Genomic DNA, 7089 nt, shown 5'->3' with positions numbered 1-7089 from the left:
TTCTAAAAGTGAGCTTAAAATATGAGTCCAGACAAGTTTGTAAATTTAAGACTCATAATATCATGGTATCAGTATTTCTGTGTGATGGTATAACTGCCTGCTTGACTGCATAAATACTCAAGGGTGCATCTAACAGGTTTCCAAGTTAATTATATCCACAGAATACCCAGGGTGGGGATGGAAATCCATACGCTTCCACCCTTAGTGTCTAGCTACCCTGTAATTGTCCAAGGACATTAAAATGTTTGTTACAATGGTGAGTAGTACGTACACACATGCCTACATAATAATAAATTATTTCAGCAGCTCAGAGTGGCCCAAAATAATCATATTAGGACAGATTAATAGGTTAAAGAGTGAGAGTACAAAAATTTCCCCAAGAATAACATAGAATAAAAAAATCATTTGTAATGAAAATTGAGTTTAAATGTGAATTTAGTTCCCTAGAACAGCATAACTGAAATATTCCTATATGATCTAATTTTAGCCATTCTTCCCACATTACTTAAAATTCCTGTGGAGAGTTAGTAATTTAAATCCAAAATGTCAATGATTAGACAAAATTTATGTAGTGATTTTTTTCTTTTTTTCTCTTAGAGACCAAAGCCACCCACCCCCATTTGTTTTTTTTTTTTCCCCCTGCAAAGAATATTTGCTTTGAGAAACAATGAAACACTGGATTTTTGAAGCTGTAAGTTTTCTATAATTTATTTATCTTGAATATGAAAAGTTAAAGGAGTTGAGAATTTTTAAATTGACTTTAAGAATTTGAGGAATAATGATAATACTAGTGAGAATTATATGGACAATACTAAAAGAAGATTTTACAGTTTCTATGAAGTCTAGATAAGAATATACCTTACATGACAGCTGAACTACCTGAAAGTTAATACAGTTTGATTGTTGCTAAATATTGGAATGGATGTCTCAAACAGTTTGCAGAATTTTTCCTTTTCACAGGATGTAAAAAAAAACAAAAAAAAGATCCAATTAGCACTCAATTCAAAGTTTCCCTCGATCCTCCTTTTTTTGGGGCTCGTAGTCATATTGCCAGTATAACTTCGACTGATTGACTCTTAATTCATCCACCACTGCTCTTTTTTTGGCTGTGAGTGGTATTCTTAAGTCAAACAATGTGTTCTTAAACTTTTAAAGCACAGATTTGCAATAATTAACTTTTAATTGAGTACACAAGAGAAAATAATTCTGCTTTACTGTCAACTTGTTGGGTATACCATCATGATAATGTACTCTAACAAGAATTGTATCCAGTAAATGCTAAAAACAAAGCTGTATTATCGTGCCCTCCTTGTAATAATTTAACCTTACCCAAACAGAGGGGTCCAGGCTTTATGCTTGGCTCCTGGGAGGTAATCTCTAACCCCTGAAAAAATTGTCCTTGTCTGTCTGGGAGCCTTGAGTCGACCAGATGTAACAACGTGAATTAGGATGTATTGGAGGTGTTAGGTCACATGGTATTGGCTCAGCTTTCAAAGGGGTTAGAGACTGAAGTGAGCCACATGGCCAGCCAACCAGGTTTATATGATCAAGCCGCAATGAAGACTCTGGACAGCAAGGCTCAGGAGAACTTCCCTGCTTACAAATCCTCCATGCACGTTGTTACAAATCAGTGTTGGGAACGTAATGCTGTTTATGACTCCATGGTAGGAGAACAACAGGAAGCTCCACAATTGAAACTTTCCTAGAATCTGCCCCATACATCCCTTCTCTTGGCTGATTTTAATCTGTTTCCTTTCCTTTCAATAAACTGTAACTGCAAGTAGAGCAGCTTTCAATGAGTTCTGTGAGTCCTTCTAGCAAATTATTGAACTTGAGGTTTTGGGAGACCCTTGAACTTACAACTGGTGTCAGAAATGAGGGTAATCTTGTGGACTATTCTTTCTCAAACTCTGCAGCCTCCTACTCACAAAGGATCAGAAATACTAATAACAAATGTTTCTTATTATGCTGATGCAATTTTACAGTGAAATCCCTTTTACCAGGTGACCATGAAAATTCTCTTTGAAGAGACATGTGTAGTCAAGGAATGAAAGAAATGGCCTTTCTTTCTCTTATTGATTCCATTATCTGAAACCACACAGAGATTATTTTTTAAATGCTGTGATCAATAGAGTTTAAACAAACACACAGTAAGTCCCTAATATAGTTCTAAAATGAAACTATAATGAAAACACACCTGTGGCTAATATAATCTTGCCATAAAGAATTTACAAAAATCTTACAAGAATATACAATGGAGAAAAGATAGCCTCTTCAATAAGTGGTGCTGGGAAAACTAGATATGACATATACAGATATCTGTAATTATAGATAGAAATACAAGGCACAGGATACCTTTACTCCTCATCATCACCTAGTTGCTATCTCTTGTCGTTTATCTTTTTTATGATAGTCATTCTAAGAGTTGTGAGGTGATACCTCCTGGTTTTAATTTGCATTTCCCTGATGATTAGTGATGTTGAGCACCTTTTCATATACTTGTTCACCATTTGTATGTCTTCTTTGAAAAATGTCTCTTAAGTTCCTCTGCCTGATTTTTAATCAGCTTGTCTTTTCTTGCCTTTGACTTGTATGAGTACTTTATATATTTTGGAAAGCAACCCCTTATCAGATATATGGTATGTAAATGTGTTCTGTGATTTTATAGGCTGCCTTTTCATTATGTTGATAATTTCTTTTGCTCTGAAGAAGCTTTTTCCTAATAAAAGTACAGGATCAGATAGCTTCGCTGGTGAACTCTACCAAACATTGAAGAAGAATCAATACCAAGTCTTCTCAAACTCCTTCAATAAATTGAAGAGGAGGGAACTCTTCAAACTCATTTTATGAGGCCAGTACTACATTAATACCAAACCAAGTTAAGGACACTACAGAAAAAGAAAATCTAGGCTAATAGCCACAATAAACATACATGTAAAAGTCATTAACAATATTAGCAAACCAAATTCAAAAGTACATTAAAAGAATCATATGCCATGATCAGGTGGAACTTATTCCAGGAGTGCAGGGATGTTTTAGCATATGCAAATAATTCAGTGATATACTACATTAATGAAATGAAAGATATAAATGATATACTCATCTCAATAGATGTAGAAAAAGCATTTGGCAAACTTCAACATCCATTCATTATAAAAACTATCAACATTTAGAGAAGAGCTAACATCTGTCCTTCTCAAAATCTTCCAAAATATAGCAGAGGGAGGAACACTCCCAAACTCATTCTACAAGGCCACCGTCACCCTGATACCAAAACCAGACAAAGATGTCACAAAGAAAGAAAACTACAGGCCAATATCACTGATGAACATAGATGCAAAAATCCTCAACAAAATACTAGCAAATAGACTCCAACAGCACATTAAAAGGATCATACACCATGATCAAGTGGGGTTTATCCCAAGTATGCAAGGATTCTCCAATATACTTAAATCAATCAATGTGATACACCATATAAAAAACCATATGATCATCTCAGTAGGTGCAGAAAAAGCTTTTGACAAAATTCAACACCCATTTATGATAAAAACCCTCCAGAAAGTAGGCATAGGAGAACTTACCTCAAAATAATAAAGGCCGTATCTGACAAACCCACAGCCAACATTGTCCTCAATGGTGAAAAACTGAAACCATTTCCACTAAGATCAGGAACAAGACAAGGCTGCCCACTCTCACTACTGTTATTCAACATTGTTTTCGAAGTTTTAGCCACAGCAATCAGAGAAGAAAAAGAAATAAAAGGAATCCAAATCAGAAAAGAAGAAGTAAAGCTGTCACTGTTTGCAGATGACATGATACTATACATAGAGAATCCCAAAGATGCTACCAGAAAACTATTAGAGCTAATCAATGAATTCGGTAAAGTAGAAGGATACAAAATTAATGCACAATCTCTTGCATTCCTATACACTAGTGATGAAAAATCTGAAAGTGAAATTAAGGAAACACTCCCATTTACCATTGCAATGAAAAGAAAAAAATACCTAGGAATAAACCTACCTAAGGAGACGAAAGACCTGCATGCAGGTCATTGGTGGCCCATGTAGAGCCTCATAGAGGAAATAAACTCTGTCTCTCACCATTGGTTTGATCCTTTCCATATAACCCTTGAGTTTTTGTAATTCACCTTCAATATCTGTTTCCAGAGTGAGTTATATAGATTTGTACTGGTTAGCCAAAACTTTGAACCTCTCAGAGAAGCCACCAAAGTCAGAAACAAGATCGCACATCCTGAGTCCACTCCGAGCAGCTTTGGAAGAATAAACTGGGCCAGTGTCCTTTTCTGTGGTACCCAGAATTTTTCCTGCTTGTTCTTGTCTCTGTTGTTCCTGGATGCCATCAGCTGCTTGGTGAAAATCAAATACAACATGAGCTCTATCAGATATAATAAGACTTTTTCCCCAGCCTTCCAGACCTTTTCCTTTTTGAACATTTTTTTTCTGCTTCCTCAAACAATCCAGGTAGATGAATTACCACACCATTTGCAATGAATGCAGTAACATTCGGATTTACCACTAGGTCAAAGATGAAAATTATACTCCAGGGCTTCCCTGGTGGTGCAGTGGTTGAGAGTCCACCTGCCGATGCAGGGGACACGGGTTCGTGCCCCGGTCCGGGAAGATCCCACGTGCTGCGGAGCGGCTAGGCCCGTGAGCCATGGCCGCTGAGTCTGCGCGTCTGGAGCCTGTGCTCCGCAACAGGAGAGACCACAACAGCGAGAGGCCTGCGTACCACAAAAAAAAAAAAAAAGAAAATTATACTCCACAGAATCTACAACTGTATGGCCAGCATTATTTTCTCCCTGGCAGCGGCACATGATGTCGGCAGCCTACACCAGCAGATCGACCACCTTTCCCTTGTCACCCTACTGCACACCAAGCACCACCGTCACCCGCTTCCTTCCGGACCGCGCCCTTGGACACCTGCAGTTGCTGTTGGGCAAGGAGGATGCCACCAGGTTGGTCTTGGCGAATGCCATGGCTCCACAGACACAAGGAGAGCCCGGAGGGTACACGGGCGGCTGGGAGTGCATGAACTGGGCTGCTCTCAAAGGTCTGTTTTAAATAACATAATTTTAAATCAACCTGATGCCATAAAGAACATCTGCTGAAAGCAAGACAACATTTAATTTGGCCTCATAGGTCTTATTCATCGAATATTAATGAATTGTTGGTTTCTTCATGTAACATACTGGAATATATGAAACTCCAAGAAAATGTCAGTTGTATGTCTGTTTGGACTTTAAGGGTGTTATAGTATCTGGGAACAATTTTTATCTACATTCTACCTGAGTGATGAACTTTTTACTGAAAATAAATAAATAAATAATGAATTCCCCTATAATGACTACAGATTATGGACATTCTTTATAAGAGTGTGGACCATCTAAAGGAAGAACCCAGATCAGATTCATCCCTATAATCTAGTTGATACCAACATATGTTTTCAAAAATAGTGTTTTCAATAAATTCATTCAGTTCTGAATGAATGAATAAATAAAGGAAAGGGGAAAAAATTAATCGTGCTCTTTGGCATTCTGACAAGCAAACATATGATGAGGAACAAGAATATGTTACTTGTACAGTAAATATGAAATAGTTGATTTTCTGTTTCATCATTCTGGCAGGAAAACAAATTTAACCTTTGAACTTTTATTTGTTTTAAAAATGAAGAATACTTTGAAGTTGGTAGACACTGCAGTGGTAAAGACATTTGTAAATAGAATTTGAACAAGCTAAGGACTTTGTGATTTAATAAATGGAGCTTCGTTACAGTAGGTGGAACTGAAGGTCTCCACACTAATGCTGTTTGATGAAGAACAATGGAAAAGTAGACACAAACATTGTTAGATAGGACTATACCTTTCAATCCTTCATGTGTAGGGTATTCTATTAAAAATTCAGTGAGGAGACCTTCAAGATGGCAGAAAAGTAAGATGTGGAGATCACCTTCCTCCCCACAAATACATCAGAAGTACACCTACATGTGGAACAACTCCTACAGAACACCTACTGAACAGAAGACCTCAGACTTCCCAAAGGACAAGAGACTCCACACGTACCTGGCCATGTGGCTGACAGGGTCTTGGTGCTCTGGTCAGGTGTCAGCCCTGTGCCTCTGAGGTGGGAGAGCCGAGTTCAGGATGTTGATCCCCCAGAGACCTCCCGGCTTCACGTAATATCAAATGGCAAAAGCTCTCCCAGAGATCTCCATCTCAACGCTAAGACCCAGCTCCACTCAACAACCAGCAAGCTACAGTGCTGCACACCCTATGCCAAACAACTAGAAAGACAGGAACACAACCCCACCCATTAGCAGGGAGGCTGCCTAAAATCATAATAAGGTCACAGACACGCCAAAACATACTACCGTTTGGTCCTGGCCACCAGAAAGACAAGATCCAGCCTCATCCACCCGAACACAGGCACTAGTCCCCTCCACCAGGAAGCCTACACAACCCCCTGAAACAACCTTAGCCACTAGGGGCAGACACCAACAACAACGGGAATTACGAACCTACACACTGCAAAAAGGAGACCCCAGACACAATAAGTTAAGCAAAATAAGAAGACAGAGAAACACACAGCAGCTGAAGGAATAAGGTAAAAACCCACCAGACTGAACAAATGAAGTGAAAATAGGCAGTCTACCTGAAAAAGAATTCAGAGTAATGGTAGTAAAGATGATCCAAAATCTTGGAAATAGAATGGAGAAAATACAAGAAATGTTTAACAAGGACCTAGAAGAACTAAAGAGCAAACAAACAATCATGGACAATACAATAAATGAAATTAAAAATACTCTAGATGGGATCAATAGCAGAATAACAGGCAGAAGAACAGATAAGTAACCTGGAAGATAAAATAGTGGAAATAAGTACTGCAGAGTAGAATAAAGAAAAAAGAAAGAAAAGAATAGAGGACATTCTCAGAGACTTCTGGGACAACATTAAATGCATCAACGTTCGAATTGTAGGGGTCCCAGAAGAAGAAGAGAAAAAAAAGAGAGTGAAAAAATATTTGAAGAGATTATAGTTGAAAACTTCCCTAATATGGTAAAACAAATAGT

General features: G+C 38.0%; 1 pseudogene; it reads right to left on the bottom strand.

Moving 5' to 3' along the window:
• Positions 1-1002: 1002 nt before the first annotated feature.
• Positions 1003-5017, bottom strand: LOC137202919 (adenylosuccinate synthetase isozyme 2-like; annotated as a pseudogene).
• Positions 5018-7089: the final 2072 nt, after the last annotated feature.

The sequence above is a fragment of the Pseudorca crassidens genome, chromosome 11 (genome assembly GCF_039906515.1).
Source record: "Pseudorca crassidens isolate mPseCra1 chromosome 11, mPseCra1.hap1, whole genome shotgun sequence".
In the NCBI taxonomy this organism is placed as follows: Eukaryota; Metazoa; Chordata; class Mammalia; order Artiodactyla; family Delphinidae; genus Pseudorca; species Pseudorca crassidens.
This window is presented reverse-complemented; position numbering and strand designations above follow the sequence as displayed.